This window comes from Pinus tabuliformis, chromosome Q (assembly GCF_031772625.1).
Source record: "Pinus tabuliformis cultivar Carrire ecotype Pingquan chromosome Q, CPIR1, whole genome shotgun sequence".
NCBI lineage: Eukaryota > Viridiplantae > Streptophyta > Pinopsida > Pinales > Pinaceae > Pinus > Pinus tabuliformis.
In genome coordinates, this window is record NC_142296.1 from 1171533055 (window position 1) to 1171553458 (window position 20404).

Consider the following 20404-nt stretch of genomic DNA (forward strand, 5'->3'; position numbering starts at 1 on the left):
CCCCTTTTACACCTCTACGATGGGACCTCAAGGACACATCATCACGGTTCCTCCGCTAAAAGAATCAGATGAACATGATTAGAGCAAGCATATTGGCTATAATTTTGTAGATTGTTTAAAGTCAGTGTAATTGAATGCTACCCTATAGGAACCTTGTCACAATCAGGGTTTTTCCTGAGAGTTCCAAAGCCTCCATGGGGCTATCCACTATACTTCAACCCATCCGAAAACCATTAATAGTCTTACACCCATCCTTACCTCCTCACTAACATCACGGAGGGGGATGTCGCATTACCATCCCCACCATCCGATCACCTTTTCTCTTTGTCATTCGACTGAGGTGGGGCCTCGATCCTTGACTCTTTTCCACAACCATTAACCTACTCGAGATAAAATACCTCCTATTATTTTCCCACCCTTTGGTTCAAATGCCACCTCATCCCATTGGCATGTTGTCATGCCTCCTTATTTTCATGTGCCCATGAAAAACTTCAAGGTCAATGTGTTGGGTTGACCTATTAGGTGGTTCCACCTTATGATTTATGGTGGATCTATCAGGCTTACATTTCCGCCAATATCGATTTGACCTAAATCATCCTGCTGAATGGAATTCCTGCTACCCTTTGTACCTCCTAGGTGGGACCTCCAAGAGACATCATTCCAACAGAAACACCCTAATACTCTTCTAGCTTGTGCCAATCCCAGTGCATTTGGGGTTATGTGGAGGCAACCTTGCTCCAACCCCACATCAGCTCATGGATTTTGAGTAAAATCCTCCAATGTACTTATGGGATATTAATGGTCAATGTGATGAGTTGTAAGGTGGATCCACTCCATCCAATAAGAAGGCTCCTCACCTTCAGGATGTGAGCCCAGCTGGATAGGTGTCGAGTCATCCCTACTATTCTTTTGTGATGCAAAAAAAACTCCCAAGACGTAGCCTTTGAGCCACATTAACTCATCATTTACAAATTATGATAAGGTAATATCAGGGCATCGAATCTAGAGCTTCCATGACCAAGTATTTCCTCAAACTCATCACTTAAGTCTATCAAATTAAGCTATAAGTTGGGTCATTGCCCAACTTCACTACAATGCAACACTGTGAAGAACTTTGCCATTCTAGCATGGATTCATTTATGCTTTGGTTGTATAGGTTTTGCAACCATCTGGATATATGCCAGTATTTCACCATGGCCACTACGACCTACTAAGCACCCACTAGTGTTATCCCTCTCAAGCTTATGCTAGATGTATATATAAATCTACATATATCTATATAATAGTATACATACATTACATTGGTGTATTGTAAGATTTGTCACCCATATACAATGGAGCCCACCTTTACACCTTGGTGCCAATAACATTTCTCCATGATGCCTTTCTCTAGTGGTCCTGTTAGGTAGATAAATTCCTCTTGTTGACAAAATATATCTCCCTAGATCCTAAAGGAAACTAGAAAAAAATAGACAATTGAATAACCCTTTTCCTAAGCTTACCTCATCTAAATTGTAAATCTAAGAGAAGAAAAATAAGCCTCTTACCTATTTTCCAAATTCTTAATGGAGATCGCTACTCCATCTCGATGTAGCTTCTCAATGCTCAAAAATACCTGCAATCATAGACATAAGAAAGATCAAAGGCATATGCAATATAACAATTCAAACAAGATTAATCTAATGATCAGTGAGATAATAAATTGAAATTATCTTAATTAATATCGAAATAGACATAAATAATTCGTCATTTTAGTAATATAATACAATTGAAAAAATGATTCATTTGTATTAATTTAAGGATAAAGAAGAGCCTTACAACCTCTTCCTTGATGCCATGAGGTTCCTTCCAATTGCCTCCAACCCTCTCCCTAGATGATAAGTCTTCCAATCTAAATCAAACAACATAAGCCTATCTTTTACTAACCTAATGATCCCTTTAGCCTATATTCAATTTATAGCCCAAGAGGAAAATTTTCATATCCAAAAGAGAAGGATGAGATCCTCTAATTACAGGATTAGGGTTCCTTGATGAGACGGAATTAGCTCGATGATCTAAGGGGTATGGCTGAAATAAATATGACCTTGAATCTTTCAGTTGGTATATATTCAACCAACAATGCTTCTATAATTCACTTTTACTTTTTACTTTTCTTTGAGTTATGTGCACGGTCTATAGTGGAAGATAGAGCGCAATTATATGCGAGTTTCAAGGGGAGAAACTACAAATTCACAGAAACTAACTAGGAAAAGCACATAGGTCATACTAAAAAACTATAAAATTGTTTTACCCAAAATTCACATATTCTTCAAGGTTTTTTAATTGTTTGACCTCCAAAGGAATGTAATGGAACATGTTTATGGATGGAAAGAGATCGATTTTAGCAATCAAGTGTCATGGTGACAAAATGACGTGTAGTAGATTTCCCCTTAAAGTGAAAAGTCTAAAAAGTAACTTTTTAAAGATTGAAGTGATTTATCATGCCAAATATTAGATCAGAGACTATAGTTAGAAACATCCAAGAACCATTCAAGGATTGCAATGCAATATAATCATCACTGAGGTAGGTATTCCCATGCTCAGAGTAAAACTAACTCAACAAACAAGTATGGAAAAACTCAAGAATCATATCAATAGCAGACACAGTATCAGCACAACCATGACCTATGAATTTGTCTAAATAATCATGAATATATAACTCCTTGTAGCCTGGCTTGATGAAACTAGATCCAGGATCTTGATCTCCATCTCTCGATCCATAGTACTAATCTAGCCATGTGAGTGCTTGTCTTGAAGTCAAGCATGGTAGAAACCACTTAATTACCTGTCGATGATGTGAACCATTAATAAGTGCGATAGAAACACCAACAATGACAATGGCTCTGAAGGTACTCTCAGAACAATCTACAGGGTGTGAAAAGATGATTTGAAGTGGAATACTCATATAATCATTTGATCAAAGGCCAATGATAAGAACCTACGATCGAAGGTGAGAAAATTGCCATTAAGATATGCAAGCCTAAGGGTATTGAAGGTTTCTAGATCAACTTCCTAGATAATGATTTGAGGTAGATAGGAGGTTACCCATTATAGAAGGGAATGTGACACAAAACATAATGTCAAGTTTTGAAGAATATTTGCAAGGACTGACTTAGGGATGGCCAACACGACTGAAGGCTAAAATCTGCAAAGAAACATGAACTGAGGTTGAAATTCTCTTGAATAGTTAGCTACATGACGATTGACTTGGAAGCATTTGACTCAAAGCCAATACTCAAAACTAGATAAAGACTTTCAATGGAGTTCAATTAACTATAAGACAAATGGATTTCCCAACCGAGAGATAGGTGTCAGGGAATGTCATGTTCAAGAGTGACATACTACCCTTAAAATAAATGTTAAATGAATACGTTTTCCCAATTTCCCACCACCATTACCCACAAGTACCTTTCCATTCTTTTCACAAGATTGAGGAGGATAAGATATGCTTTTCTATAAACTCATACTTCAGATGAGTCGTTTGAAGTATTATTAGCAAACCCTCGGATGGAGTGGTTCAATCTTATTATGCTTAACGAATCCTGTAGTATTTAATTTTTACAAGTCCTATAGTGTTTAAATTTTATGAGTCCAATAAAGGGTTAACTCAATGTCGTTTTCATGTTTTAAAGTGTTTGGAAAGACACAAACAAGAAACTCGTTCAATTATTTTACTGTAAACTTTTAACGAGCCCGAAGAAAATAAAGCTCGATGTTTTTCAGTTTTAGGGAGTCAGGAGAAAAACATAAATAAACTCCACAACATTATTTTTCATAAATTTAGTCCCTCAAGCCCAAGAAAGGATAAAATAATGCAGGAGAGAACTCTATTGATCATAATTAGTCAACGTATGCCTCTTTTGTAAATAGTTTGGTTCAATCTGTAAAAGCAGTAAACTTATACTAAATGGATAGTTGTTCATTTATTTTTAGGAGTTCAAATAATCAAGTACTCAACAATCATTTCATGTTTTGAGTGTCTGAAAGGGCTTAAAATAAATCCATGGCTTCACTTTTTTGTAAGTTTTAATGAGTTTTAAAAAGTCATAAAAATATACTCAAATCACTAACTTTCAATTTTAATTAATGAGGAGGAAAAGATGGAAATAACTCAACATTTTCATGTATTTTTTATGAGCATGAAAAGATAGAAAAAGAAGCTTGTGATTTACATGACTTTAACGATTCTTGAAAAGAATAAACGAAATGGAATCAAGATAGGTTTCATTGTTACACAAGCTTGAAACAAAGTAAATTATGCTTGAAAGTGGCTTCATTTTTACACAATCTTGAAACAGAGAGAACCATGCTTGAGATAAGTTTCCATGCCCCCAGCATGACTCCAAGGGCACATGCCCCCCAAAATTCTTTTCATTCACCTAATTAGACTACATGTTACTAATAAGTGGATGTAATGAAGGCTTGTTTACAAGATCAGATGAAAGGCCCAACTTAACATTTACAAGATCTAGTTAAAGACTCAACTCAAATAGGGGAGGATTTGTTTCATTTTTAAACGTGCTTGACATAGGAAAATAATTAAGATCATAATGACCTGTTTCATTTTTTAATGAGGTTGACACAGTAGAGAACTATCCTCATAAGGGTTTGTTTCATTTTACGACGAGGTTCACATAGTAAAAGAAGTATCCTCTTAGGAACCTGTTTCATTTTTTAATGAGGTTTACACAGTAAAAGAACCTTCCTCATGAGACCTATTTCATTTTTTAATGTGGTTGACATAGTAAAATAACTATCCTCTTAAAACCCTATTTCATTTTTTAATGAGGTTGACATAGTAAAAGAACATTCCTCATGAGATTTGTTCATGGCCTCCACATGGAAGAACCACATGCCAAAGGGTGTTTCTCAAGCGTGGATTCCAAGAGATAATAATTAGAAGGAATAGTAAATCTCTCGAATGAATACATGTGAAGGTAATTTGAAGGGGTAAGAAAATGGATTTAAAATTCCCTGTTAAGGTTTCCTATATCAACTACCAGATCTAAGTCATAGGAAGTTGAGAAAACAGTGAGAAGCTCACTTGCATCGATAATTGAAGACATGGAAATGGTTGCCACATAATCAAACTGTGGAAAGGTAGATACCACTTCCAGGTAAGGAACATTATGGGATATGAGATGGTTGATAGTTGAATCAATATCAATGAATGAAAGGTGGCCAACAGTAACAATGTTTCCATTGTGAGGAAAAGAAATTACGATAAAGAGTGTCGATATGACAACTTCCATGGCATCAACATAGTCTCACCCAAAGATAAAATTGAAGTCTAAGGGATTTTGGACTACCATAAGATCAATATAGGAAGTTTTACCTTGCAAGGTAATAGGTAACTCACGAAGGATTCGAGAAGGTTCACTAACAGTTCTATTAAAAGCTAACAAATTTTGTGTAGCAGGTACAAGCTGAGGGGAAGCCAAAGCTTTCCAAGCAGTTGAGGGTAAAATACTGATAGAGTCACCTTCATATACATATGTGCATCACATATTCTTACTATAAGGCTTCATAATAATTTGTGAAAGGGGTGGAAGAAGGAAGACGAGGTTATGTCCGTGTATTCTAATCAAAATAAATATCCCCATTACTTGGATGAGGTTAAAAAGAAATAAATGAAATGCCCCAATTTGTAAAAGAATATGAGGTAACATGAAGAACACGAATGGTATTAAGCTCACTCCAAAAAGGGAGAGCGGGATCGACCGAAGATGAAATCAATTTAGCCACTCGATCACTAAATAGTCCACCAATCGGAGTAACACATGTTTCCCCTCCAGTGGAAGAGTGGGATCGAATTTAGTTGGATTTATATCAATCACTTCATTAAATGAAGGTATATGGGGATAATTTTTATGGTAATTAGTTGGAAGTTATTGTTGTGAAACAATATTTTTTTCAAGCAATTTTAGGCTTCATCCATGTGAGGGAAAATGTGACTATGATGAGTTCCATTGCATAATCCACAAGGAAAAATGACCTTAATATTTTTCCTTGGAATTTGAGAATCACTAATTGATAAATCAACAATAAATTGATAAGAATTATTTGACCATACTTCCAAAACCTTAGGAATATCAAGACAATTGATAAGGAAGTGGTCACCCTAACAAAGCTTGCAAGGGTATTTAGGCTTACAATGCATTGTGGAAGTTCGCTCAACATTACCAATACTTGCAACCATGGTTGGTTGGTTGACTTATTTCTTATCTTATTTCTTCTTCTTATTCCCTTTCTTCTTCTTCTTCTTATTAACCTTTTTACTAGCATCAAGGCTTTTACCAAGTGAAGAAGAGGAAAGGGAGGAGTACATGTTGAGTGAAGAAGGTAAAAAGCCAACAGTGGGTTGGTGATGTTGAGATGAACTCGGTTGAGGTGAAATAATCAGTTGAGATGGTAAAATTGGGGTATTTGGAATTAAAGAAGTTGAGAAAAACCATACAGGTAAACCTATCGTGAATCTGGGAAGTGACAATGTAGCCATATAAGGAGGACCGACATTTTCAAAATTAGGGAAATAATTAATGTTCCCATTAAAATGGAGGTCTTTATCGGTAACTTCTAGCATTGTTTCCATTAGATTTAATTTATATAAATTTACTATCAACATTAACAGTTGAAAAATCACAATCTACACCTAAATTCAGTAAAAACTAAAAACAAACAATTAACACATGCTATATAATCTAAGGATTCAAACCATCCAAACAAGCTTTTCACAATGAAATTACTAGTTGGTAATGAAATACAATGTCGTAGAAATCAAAGTGTAAAGTGGTTGTATATAGAGTGAGTGGATCCAGTTACAGTGAAAACCTTCTTAATGAAATGGTCTGGCACAAGTAACTTCACTTTGGCCATCTCGAGCAAAGATTACACTCCAAAAATTTCAAGTGAGTCTAGTCAACATTTGTTGCAGGTACAATCAGACCTTCCCCTTTCGTCACCTTAGGTAATAGACGTAGGATTATGATCACTAAGGTTACCAACTACAAAAATTCTACCTGGGGGGAAAACATAGATCAGGCGTACATGCAAGGGCAGAGTAACAAAGCTCAGTCCCCTTGAAATTTACTCAACATGGTTAATTGGAGGTTTACTTTCAAGTGACACCAAGTACCTTTCAACACTATTATAATACGTGTCAATCATTGTACCATAGCCAATGAAGTGGGTACGATCACTTCATCAGGTTTGAAATGGTCTCGTGCTTGACTCCTCTGTGAGGGGAGCTTTCAAGAGAAAAATTGAAATAACTAGATTTATATCCCTCTCGCAAGATTCTAGTGTTTTTTTGTAGATTTGGAAGGTTTACTCACTTTCCTATTCCAAAGCCCTACAACCTAATCTACTATAGGTGGGAAAGAGCCCTAAAACTAATAAAAATTCTAGATGAATTTAATTAACGCTATGTTATTAAGTTTTTATTTACTTAAAGGGTAAATGGACATGAAACTGTTGGTATTATGGCTTGAATCAAAACTCTAATGCATTACAAATTAAATTTGTAATATCTTCATTTCGATGAATTCTAGCTAGAGTAAGTAAGCCGGTTCCTCTTTGAAATATTAACCCTAGAATGTACCACTTCTAATTTTTTCAATGCAAATCAAAGCTCTAAGTTCCCAACCACGTAATGTAATCTATGCACAATTTTCTTGAAAAATATGAAAATGTAATCTATGCAAGAGAATTCTTCAAAACAAAGACAAGATGATTCCAAAGTGGCAAGAAAAACAAGACTATTTCCCTTCACCAATACTACTAAAGAACCAATCAAGTTTAAGTAAAATAAATCAAGTGAAAATTCCAAAGATAAAAAATAATGAAACTCAAAGGTGATTAACCCTTAGACAAAATTCAACACCGCCCCCTACCCCCCGACGACTAGGGGGGAACTTCTTTTGCGAAAAATGAAAGCAAAAACATGAAAAATTTGTTAATAAGCTGAGGCAAATCTTTGAGTAATGAGCAAAGGAAATCGAGTTCAGAACACCCAATGAAATACTTAAAACAAAAAATTCCCAAATGAATGTTATGAAATCAATGCTCAAAGTGTAATTCTGATCAAAACTCAATAGTGGAGTAAAAATAACTTATGTTTTCAATGTAGTATAAGAAGAACATCTCATGAATACCCTAATTATTGAGAAACACTATCTTTCAATCCTTGAAAACAAATAAAACTAAAGAAAACTCCTTCACAATACCATATCAAACACGCTGAGATTGACTAGAGGCATAAACAAGTGTAATGAAACCTTAAAAATCTAAAAAATCTGACTTTAATGAGAGGAAACACAATTTTTTTTTAAATCTCTGATTATGCGCGGGTGGACAATAAAGTAAGTTGTGTATACACACTGTTGCCAATGGTAATCTTCATAGATTTGTGCTCTGTTTCTTAACAAGAACCATGCAGATAGAGAAACTTAAAGAAAAAAATCCAAACAAGTCACAAAATATGAAAGATCATTAACTTGTCAAGACTCAAATAAATCTATCGAAAAGGTTCGATAATAAAAAAAAGGAGATGGAAGAGAGCATGATTCTCCCCAATATGGTCACCAATTTGTTAGCCAGATAAATCCCTCTTGCTGACAAGGGAGATCTCCTTAGATCTTAAAGGAAACTAGAAACAAACAAACAATTGAATAAATATTTTCCTAAGATTACCTTCTTTGAATTGTAAATACAAGAGAAGGAAAATAAGGTTCTTACCTATTTGTGAAATGATTGATTGAGGTCCCTATTCTATCTTGATGCAACCTCTCATTGCTGAAAAAAACCTGCAATCATGGACATAAGAAAGATCAAAGGCATATGCAATATAACAATTCAAACAAGCTTAATCTACTGATCAAGGAGATTATAAATTGAAATGATCTTAGTGAATATCAAAAGAAACACAAATAATTGATCATTTTAGCAAGACATTATAATGGAAAAAAGAATTCATTTGTACTAATTTAAGTATAAATAAGATCCTTACAACCTCTACCTTGATTTAATGAGGTTGCTCTGAAATGCCTCCAACCCTCTCCTTAGATGATAATCCTTCCAATAAAAATCTAACAACATAAGTGATGATAAGACATCCAATATAAATATAACAACATAAGTCTATTTTTTTGAACCTCACAATTTGTTTAGCCTAAAGTTAACTTATAAGCCAAGAGGAAGAAGTTTTAGATCCAAAAGATAAGGATGAGATCCTCTACTTGGGGGATTAGGGTTCCTTGATGAGAGGAATTAGCTCCATGATCTAATGGGTATGGCTTGAATAGATATGGCCTAGAACCTTTCAGTTGGGATATATTTAGGCAACAATTCTTCATGAATTCACTTTTTATTTTTTACTTTTATTTGAGTTATGGACTTGGTTTATAGTGGAAGATAGAGTGTAGTTCTACACAAGTTTCCAGGATATAAATTACAAATGCACAAAAATTGACTACGAAAAGTGCGTTGGTCATACTAAACAAGTTATAAAACCATTTTACCCAAAATTCACATCTTATTCAAGGGTTTTTAATTGTTTGACCTCTAAGGGAGTGTAATGGAACATGTTTTTGGATGGCAAGAGATCCATTTTAACAGTGCAGCTTTATGGTGACAAAATGACGTGTAAGACGTCAACGCCAACATAAGATAAAATACATGCAAGTTTTTGGTGGATCTTTGCTCATTTAGATAGTAGAGAAATCATATTTTACTCTAACAAAGGTAACATGTCTGAGGTTTATGAGGGGGGTCACCCCTTGGAATGGGCGATAAAGCGAATAAAATTGATATTCTGATCGACAACCCAAAATAATTCGAAGAGGTTCAATATCATTTCCAAGACCACCAAGGGAACCCCTGAGAAGTGGGTTACAATTTCTAGTGAAGCTACAATGGTTTTCCTTATACTGTAGAATGTCAGGTTGGGCCCCATACACCGTCCAAGCACCACACGTCACTGGGTCATCCACATTGTCTTAGTGTCTATCCTATCGACTCTCCCATCACATAATCCCCTCTTACACCTTTAGGATGGGGACTCCAAGACACATCTTCTTGGTTCCTCCACTCAATACATACGACAACCATAGTCAAAGTGAGGAGATTTAGGATCATCAAGTATATTTCACTTGGTCGATGTGCTCGACCATTAACCGATAAGAACCCTGTCATAATCAGGGTTCATCTTGAGAGTTCCAAAGTCTCCCTGGGAGGGTCCACGATCCTTTCACATATCTAATAGCCATTAATAGTTGTGCCACCCCTCCCTACCTCCTTGCTGACATCGGAGAGGGGGGTGCCACAATACCACCCCCATAATCCAATCACCTTCACTCTTTTTCATCTAATTGAGGTACGTCCTTGGTCCTTGACTCTTGTGCACAACCACTAATCCACTCGGGAAACAATGCCTTGTGTTATTCTCATGCCACTCCAATTCGATTGCCACCTTAGCTTGTTCCCATGTCACACCTGGTCCTTATTCTCATGCACCCACAAAATTCTTTGGGATCAATGTGTCGGGGTGACCTGTCAAGTGGGTCCACCTTGTGACCAATGGTGGAGCTATCGAGCTTACGTCTCTCCCAACATGACCCATACCTACGTTAACCCACTTTCTTCATCCTAAAACATGAAATTCCTCCCACCATTTTTTCCTCTGGGGTGGGACCTTAGGGTCATGTCATATTGAACCCAACACCCTAATACTCTTCTAGCATGTTCCAATCCTAGTGCATCTAGCGTTATGTGTATGCCACCCTATCTTGTTGCCACATCATCCTATGTTTTTGGAATAAACTCCTCCTATGCACTTATCTGATAATGGATGATGGGATGAGCTGTAAAGTGGGCTTCACTCCAACCAATAAGAAGGCTCCCCATGTCCAAGTAGTGAGCCTAGTTGGTTGGGTGCCCAGTCATCCCTGCTATTCTTTGTAATGCAAGAAAAAATCTCAAGATGTGGCCTCTAGGCCACGTCACCCATCCATTTCCCAATAACGATAAGGTAAGATCAGGGTGTATAATCTATAACTTCCACTACTAGGTCTTTCATTAGACCCATCACATAAGTCTAACCAATTAAACTAAAAGTTGAGTCCCCACCCAACTTCACAAAAATGCAGCCCTATACAGAACTTCATAATTGGAGTGTGGATTCATTTGTGGTTTGGTTGCAAAGGTTCTGAAACCATTTGGATCTATGCGAGTGTTTCTCCATGGTCACTACAACCTACTAAACACCCACATGTGTTATCCCTGCCGAGCTTATGGTAGATGTATATATAAATATACATATACATACATACATACATACATACATGCATACATACATACATACATATATATATATATATATACATACATATATCTATATATATATATATATATATATATATATATATATATATATATATATAACCATATACATACATTACATTGGCCTATTATAAGTTTTGTCACCCATACGCAATAGACCTCACCTCTATGCCATCATGCGAATAACAATTTGCCACTCTGCCTTTCTCAAGTGGTCCCTGCAAACCTCACATAAAAGACATGTAGGTTTCGGGAGGATCCCCACTCATTTGAATAGTAGAGCTATCATACACTATTCCTATAAGGTAATGTGTGCGAGTTTTATGATGGAGGACGCCCCTCAAAATGGCCTCAAAATGGGTGATAAGGGGAATACAGTTGATAACTCGATTGATGACCCACAATAATTCCAACAAGGTTAAGACCATTTCCAAACTTGCTAAGGGCACCCGTCGGAAGTAAATTATGGTTTCTAGCAAAAGCACAATAGGTTTCATTACATATGAACAACGTGAGGTTGGTCCCCAAATTTCATCCAAGCACCACACTCGACTAGGTCCTGCACATTGTCTCAGTCCCTATCATCCCGAGACTCTTGTCACATAGTCCCATTTTACACCTCCACTATGGGACCCCCAAGACACATACTACCAGTTCTTCCACTTAATATATTTGAAAACCATGATCAAAGCGGGGAGATCAATGGTCCTTAGGTAGATTATGTCAGGTCGATGAATCTGACCGTTATCCAATAAGAACCATGTCATAGTTAGGGTTATAATCGACAGTTGCAAAGCCTCCATGGGACTATCCATCATGCTTTTTACCATCTGAAAACCATTAATAGTTGTACCACCCCTCCCTACCTTGGCACTGACGTCATGGAGGAGAGTGTTTTAATACCACCCCATCATACAATAACCTTCTCTCTTCATCATTTGATTGAGGTGGGGCCCTGATCCTTGAAACTTTTCAAAAACCATTAACTTACTTATGATACAATACCTTGTCTTATTATCCCTCCACTCTGATTCAACTACCACCTCAACCTGTTGTCTTCTCACCCTACCTCCTTATTCTCACATGGCGATGAAAATCTCTAGTGTCAGTGTGTTAGGCTAACCTATTAGGTGGGTCCACCTTGTAACCAATGTTGGATATATCAGGCTTAACTGTCTATCAACATGGCCTAGACCTAGGTCATCCTCATTGCTTCATTCTAGTGCACGTAATTCCTACTTCCCTTTGCCTTTGGGGTGGGACCTCTCGAGACATGTAATCTGACCTAAAAACCCTAGTACTCTTCTAGCCTACACCAATCCCAATGCAACTAGGTTTATGTGGAGGCCACCCTGTCCTAGCCCCAAGTCATCTTGCATTTTTAGAGTTAAATCCTCCTATGCACTTATGGAATAATGGCTGATATGATGAGCTATAAAGTGGGCTCTACTCTAGCCAATACGAAGGCTACCCCACCTCTAAGATGTGAGCCATGTTGGCTGGGTTCCCAACCATCCTTTCCATTCTTTTGCAATAAAAAAATAAACTCTTGGGATGTGGTCTGTAGGCCATGTCAGCCCTCCATTGCCCAATCACGATAAGGTAAAACCAGGGCACCCAATCTAGAGCTTCCATGTTTATCCTTTTTGTCAAAACCATCACTTAAGTCTATCATATTAAACTATAAGTTGAGTTCCCACCCAGATTCACCACAATGTAGCTTTGTTCAGAATTTTGTCATTCAATCATGGATTTATTTATGGTTTGGTTACAGAGGTTCTATAACCATTTGTATCTATGCCAATGTTTTTCCATGGCCACTACAACCTACTAAGCACCGACTCGTGTTGTCCCTCAGAAGCTTATGCTAGAGTTAAACTTCCCAAATCCACAAGATTTGTAATATGTCGAGAGGACTACAAGGATATTAGTGATCCTTAAAGATCTGCAAACCATGGTATACCATAAGGAGTGCAATTCCTTGCCCAACAACACTGTGGTACTTGTTGAAGACCTATAGTGAATTTGGCCTTGAGAAGTGGCTAGAGTTTTACTCCTATGAAGGAGGTATCAATCATTGGAACACCATGTCTATCAATAGTCATTTGGTTATAAAGATGACACACCATTTCACTGCCAAGGTATGACACAAATAATAATGCCCAACATCTAGATGTTCATCAAAAACACCAATAGAGCAAGAATGTAGGATGCTGAGAATGCAAGGTTGAAGAAGCCCTTGATACAAAATCTAGAGTTATTATAGTTATGATAGGAGGCCTATTAGGAAAATGGCTCACAAAAAGATAAAAAGATAGATCGATGCCTTAGAATTAAGCCTCTTTGATGGGGAAATATCCTTTACATTACACAAATGAACAATTCTTAGATGCTTCAAATGAAAAACCCTCCTTTTTATATATAGGAGTCTAAGGGGACACAATATAAGCAAGCCAACCTAAAAATAATAATATAAAGGCACAAAAATAACAATATTGGGATTCTATGGGACACAATAATAACAATATGGGGACAATAGGGGCACAACAATAACAATAAGGGATACAATGACACTATTAATGGGGGAATCACCAGTATTATAGGGACCTAACATGCCCCTCTCCTTCAAAAAAGTGTTTTCCTTAATGCTTGTGTAGTCCTAGGTGCCTCTGTATAAAATTCTCATCTTCCCATGTGGAATCTTCAACAGGTAGGTTCTTCCACTTGATGAGATACTCTAAAATTGATCAATTTCGTAGCTATCGAGTTCTTGTTTCTTTGGCTGCTTCAGGTTCCAGTATGATTTTTCCTTCGTCATCAAGTTCTGGCAATATTGTTTGAACTGAAATCTTGTCACCTATAAATTTATTGAAGCATGAAACATGGAAAATTGGGTGCACTTGAGAAGTTGTATAAAGTTCCAATTTGTATGCCATAGTACCTATCTTTTGCAACACCTTGTACATACCATAATACTTTAGTGATAATTTATTATCCTTCTTAGCTTGCTTGAGGGACATTTTTTATATGGTTGTAGCCATAGGAATACCCAATCACCTACATCAAAACTTCTTTCACTGCAATGTTGATCTGCTTCTTGTTTCATTCTATTTTGTGCCAAGGTAAGGTTATCCTTTAAGTGTTGGAGAACTTGTTGTTGATGCTCAATGTAATCTTCCACTGCTTGAACCTTAGAATTTTCTCTTAAATGTTATGTGATGGATGGTGGATTATATACATAAAGTGCCATAAATGGGGTCATTTTTGTTGCAGTATGGAAGGAATTGTTATACCACCATTCAACCAGAGGAAACTGTTTGACCCATTGTGTCTATTTATCAGATACAAAGAAACGGAGATATCCTTCCAAACATTTGTTTACTATCTCAGTTTGCCCATTAGATTGAGGATGATAACATGAGCTATGAGCTAACTGAGTCCCAAGACAAGAAAATAATTCTATCCATTTTCAGTGAAAATGGGATCTCTGTCACTTACAGTAACCTTTGGTTTTCCATGTAGCTTTTGAATTGTTTCCATAAATTCAGTAGAAACTGTACTCACTTTAAATGGATGAGATAATGCACAAAAGTGTGCATACTTGGTAAGTCTATCAACTACCACCATCATAACTCTCTCTCCTTCGGACTTGGTTAAACCTGTGATAAAATCCATTGAAACCTCCTCCCAACGTTGGCTTGGAATGGATAAGGGTTGTAATAGTCCTGGGATCTTAATTATTTCAACTTTATTTTGTTGGCAAACCAAACATTCCTCCACAAACTTTTGAATATTTGATTTAAGGCCAACCCAAAAAAAATCCTTCTTAACCCTGTGGTAGGTTTTTAGAAATCCTGAGTGCCCTCCTAAGGGAGAGGTGTGCAATTCCCTAATAATATTTTGTTTGAGTTGGGAATTCTTACATAGGTATAATTGATCCTTGTACCATAACTAATCATTTTTCCATCTAAATGTATCAGATGTACTAGGATCTTGTTGTATATTTTGAATGAGTGCCCACACTTCCTCGTCATTCTTCAATTCATCCCTTGCAACGTTTATCCGATCTGGTTGGATAATAGAAATGACGCAAAGAAATGCTTCCACATCCTCATCCTTTCTTGAGAGTGCATCTACCACAACATTTTGCTTCCCTTTTCTGTAGAAGATTTCAAAGTCATAGCCCAACATCTTTTTGACCCATTTTTTCTGCTCTTTTGAAGATAATATTTGTTCCAAAAAGTATTTAAGACTATCATGATCTAGTTTTACCTTAAAGTGTCTTCCCGTCAGGTAGGGTTGCCATTTCTTAAGTGCATGTAATATTGTCAGCATTTCCTTCTCATAAATAGCTTTGTGTAAATACTTTCATTTGATTGGACAACTTTCAATAACAATGGGTCTTTGTTATTGCATTAAAACAACACCAAATCCATTTCCTGAGGCATCACATTCCATAATAAAGGTTTTTGTGAAGTCTGTTGTAGCTAAGACTAGTGCTTGGCACATTGCCTCTTTAAGATGTTCAAAGGCCTTCGTTTCTTTTGGAGTCCATGAGAATGCATCTTTCTTCAATAATGTTGTTAGAGGTGCTACTATTCTGCCATAATTCTTAACAAACTTGCAATAATACCCTGTCAACCCAAGAAATACTCATAGATGCTTTATTGATGTGGGGATTTTCCATTCCTCAATGGTTTTAATTTTTCTAGGGTCTACCTTAACACCTTCATGAGATACAATATGACCTATATATTCCACCTCTTTTACTCCAAACAAACGTTTGGAAATTTTTACATATAATTCTTTCTCCTCCAATAGTTTTAGCACCATGTCAACATGTTGGACATGATCATTCCAAGACTTTCTGTAGATTAGTATATCATCAAAAAATACTAACAAAAAATTTCTAACGAAGGGTTTGAAAATGTAATTCATAAAACCTTGAAATGTAGAAGGTGCATTAGTAAGGCCAAAAGGCATGCCCAAAAATTCATAATGGCCCTCATGAGTTCTAAATGTTGTTTTTGGAATGTCTTCAGTCTTCATCGTGATTTGATGATATCCTGAATGAAGATCCAACTTACTGAAGTAAATTGATCCATGCAATTCATCCAATAATTCATCAATGGCAGGAATGGGAAATTTATCTTTAATAGTGAGCTTGTTGAACTCCCTATAATATGGACACATGCACCATGGTCCATCCTTCTTGTGAACCAATACTACTGGAGAAGAGAAAGAACTTTGATTGGGTTTAATTATACTAGCCTCTAGCACTTTTGCAACCATACGTTCAATTTCACTCTTTTGGACATAGGGATATTTGTAAGGCATGATATTTGGAGGAACACTTCCTGGAATCAAATTGATAGCATGATCATGACCACGAATAGGTGGGAGGCCTTTTGGAGTCTCAAATACCTTGGAATGATTGTCCAATACTTTTTGGAGATCTAGAGAAATGGATGATTTCGATATGGGAACATCTACTAAACATAATTGTGCAATTATGCCTCGTTCTCTCTTTAGAAGCTTTGTCATTCCATTAGAGCTGGCTAACTTTCCTGGTTTCCTTATGATACCCCTTAATTCAACTTCCTCTCCTTCTGAAGAGAATTTCATGAGAAGTTCTTGAAAATTAGAATCTATTGTACCCAAGGATTATAGCCATTGGACTCCTAGTACAACATCAACACCATCCATTGGAATGGAAAGCATTGGGCTATTAAATACATATTCTCCCATGGATAGCATGATATTATGGCACTTTCCTGAGCAATTTATGGTTCCTCCACTTGCAACCATCACTTGAAACCCTGTTGCTGGATATAGGAAGCAATTCAATTCTTTGGCTATGTTATAATGAATAAAATTATGGGTACTTCGGCCGAATCAATCAACACTATTACCTTTTTCTTCTTGATATGCCCTTCTATCTTGATAGTTTGAGGAGTGGTAATTCTAGCCAATGCATTACAAGATATGGTCAGATTCATTTGTTCTTTTTCTAGGGTTTGTTCCTGGTGTATATCCTCTTCTTTTGACGTTTCTTGTTCCTTTTCTTCGTCCTCTTCACAATCTATGTAAAATAATGTATTCTCGGCACACTTATGACCTTTAGTGTATTTTCTATCAAAACTGTAACAAAGACCTTTTGCTCTCTTTTCTTCCAATTGTTGTGGTGTCAACCTTGTAGGTTGTGGATGGCTAAGAGCAGCAACACTTTCATCTTTATGATTGTGAGTGGTAGGCTTCCTTGTTTCTATAATTTTGCTTTCGATTATTATTGCCAACTTAAATGCCCTCTCCAATGAATCTGGTTCCAAAAGGTGAACCTCATGGTGGATGTTATCTTTTAAAGTCCCTATGAACATATCAATCCTATGCCCCTTTGGAATACCTCTTACCCTTATATTCAATTTTTGGAAGTCCTTAATGTGCTCCATCATTGAACCCTTTAGTTTGAGATTTATCAATTGACTAAAAAAAGTGTTGTTTTTTGTATCCTCATAATGTGCTATCATTTCATCCATAAAAATAACGAAAGTGACAATTTTCTTATGAGAGAAAAGCCATCGATACCATACAAACTGATCTGGTTCCAAATATAAAGTTGCAATGCATACCTTTTGTGTGTTTTGCACATTATGGAGATCGAAAAATTGCTTCATCTATAGTATCCATGTTCTAGGATCCTTGCCATCAAACTTCCTCATATCCATATTTGAAACATGGTGGTTCTTCGATCCAATGTTAGAGTCTATGAAATCATGATTAACATTTATTTTGTTCTCATCATGAGTTTCCTTTACTACCCTTTCACCACTAGTAAGCATTTCTTGTAGAAACTTTGTCAAATCTGTCTTCAAATATTCCATACCTGTCTTCAAATTTGTCTTCAAATCATCCATCTTAGTTTCCATGCCATCCATCTTAGCTTCCACACCATCCATCTTAGCTTCCATGTCATCCATCATAGCTTCTATGCCTTTATTTAAACCATTCTTCTTAGCTTCTACGTCTTTCTTTAAATCATCCATCTTAGCTTTTGTTACTTTTTGTGTGAGTGACATTTGTTGTAGTTGGTCCTATAATTTTGATATATCATGTTGCATTTCTTCCTCTTCTTCATGAATCATGCTAGAGATTTCAGGTTGCTTACTAGGTGTTTCCATTTTCTTTCTTCGGGACATCAATTACTAATAATAATGCTTCACTATGGCCTTTTTATTCCTTCAAACTAATTTTTCAAACCAATCTTATGCAAAAATTAAAAAAGGAAACTACACACCTCTTTTTTTCACTTTTTAGTAGCCTAATATTGAATGTGATGTATTTCTGTAATTTAAGCTTTTTGAGTTCTGAAATCGCGACTTGCAGTAGCCCTTTGTGTCCTCTTTCCAATGCCACCAGTCTGATAGAAATTGGATAATCTAAGAAAGATATATGCAGAATAACACAATATGACCTAATTATATGCCTTCTCAAAAGAATGAACTTGTATGAAATACCACGTGTCACTATTTTGACCTTTGGATCTGAAAATATATACAATAAACTAGGGAAAATTTTAAGAACCACCCTAAATTTATATGTATAATAAATGGGCAAATCCCCACGATACATAGGAAAAATGGGAGGCGATTTTATCACTATATATATATATATATATATATATATATATATATATATTTGGTGAATCTCTCACCAGATTATATTATCTTGTAATGTCATGGCGAATGTTTTGTTAACGTATGAAACCATATATGATAATAATAAAACATATTCATTAAACTGTAATATACTAACGTACATGTTTGGAAAAAGGAAACATAATTTTCACTTCCTACAAACAATTTTTCAAGTTTTAGTGGCCATGTTTTTCATGGTAGGAGAGATTAATGTTTTCTCTACTACTTTTGTCAAGCTATTAAATTTCTTTCTTATTCTATAGACTCCAACTGCGAGATAAAAAAAAAACACATCAAGTTTGTTTACCCCAACACGCCAACAAGTAGCAAGTCCCAACTATATAATATAATGAAGTAGTAGGTATCCAAAAGGCTTGAATGGGATCTAATTGAAAGAAGTGAACGTTGTCAGAAGCCTTCCAAATAATATATAAATATATAAATGTATATTTATTATTATTTTAATTGGAAATCTTCAAGTAAATAATAAAATTTAATTACGTCTCTCCCAATCTAAATTTCTTATTAGCATAATTCACTACCTTCATACCATTTTTAATAGCGTTGTAACATGGGGATTAATTTCCTTTTTGGTGCGCAATCTCCGCCTTTTAGGACAATATGGTGCAATGACCCAACTCCTACAAATCATTACGACAAACTAAGAATAGCAGAGAAGATGAAAGGTTGTACACACCAACATATTTTTCAAACAACTAATCCAAGATCAGTACCTTAACTTTTTCATGAAGATATCATATTGAGAATGTTTGAAAAATGGTGGGAAATTTGGGCATCGACTAACTCTCTTCTGTGAGGGTGATGCAGAAAGAGTTAAGATTTCATTATTTTGATTTTTGTTTTTTGTTAAATTAGAAAAACCAATATTAATGGAGATATCAATATTTTTTACTAAATTTTGTGAAGTGACTAAATGTAGCTTTAACAATTCACCTTAAGATTTTTTTTACAATATAATTTCCTAAGTCTATTTAATATCTTCATTATCATAAAAACTAACCTATATCCATCTTAACTCAACATCTAGCGCTCTTAGAGGGATGAAATCTATTTATCCCTCCCAGCACTTGGTACACCCTGAATTAAGATGGATCTAAGGTGATAGAATTTCCCCTTTAAATAGTCTATGCTCACATGAATATCACGGTATTACCATGGGTCAATACCATGGGTTATCATAAACCTGGAGCTTAAAAACTACTATTAGTTATTTATAAAAATTAATAATTGATTTTTATTTTACTTTTACTTTTTTATTTTAACCAAGTTAAAATGTTTAAGTGACATTAAATTACAAGATCCAATTTTACTCT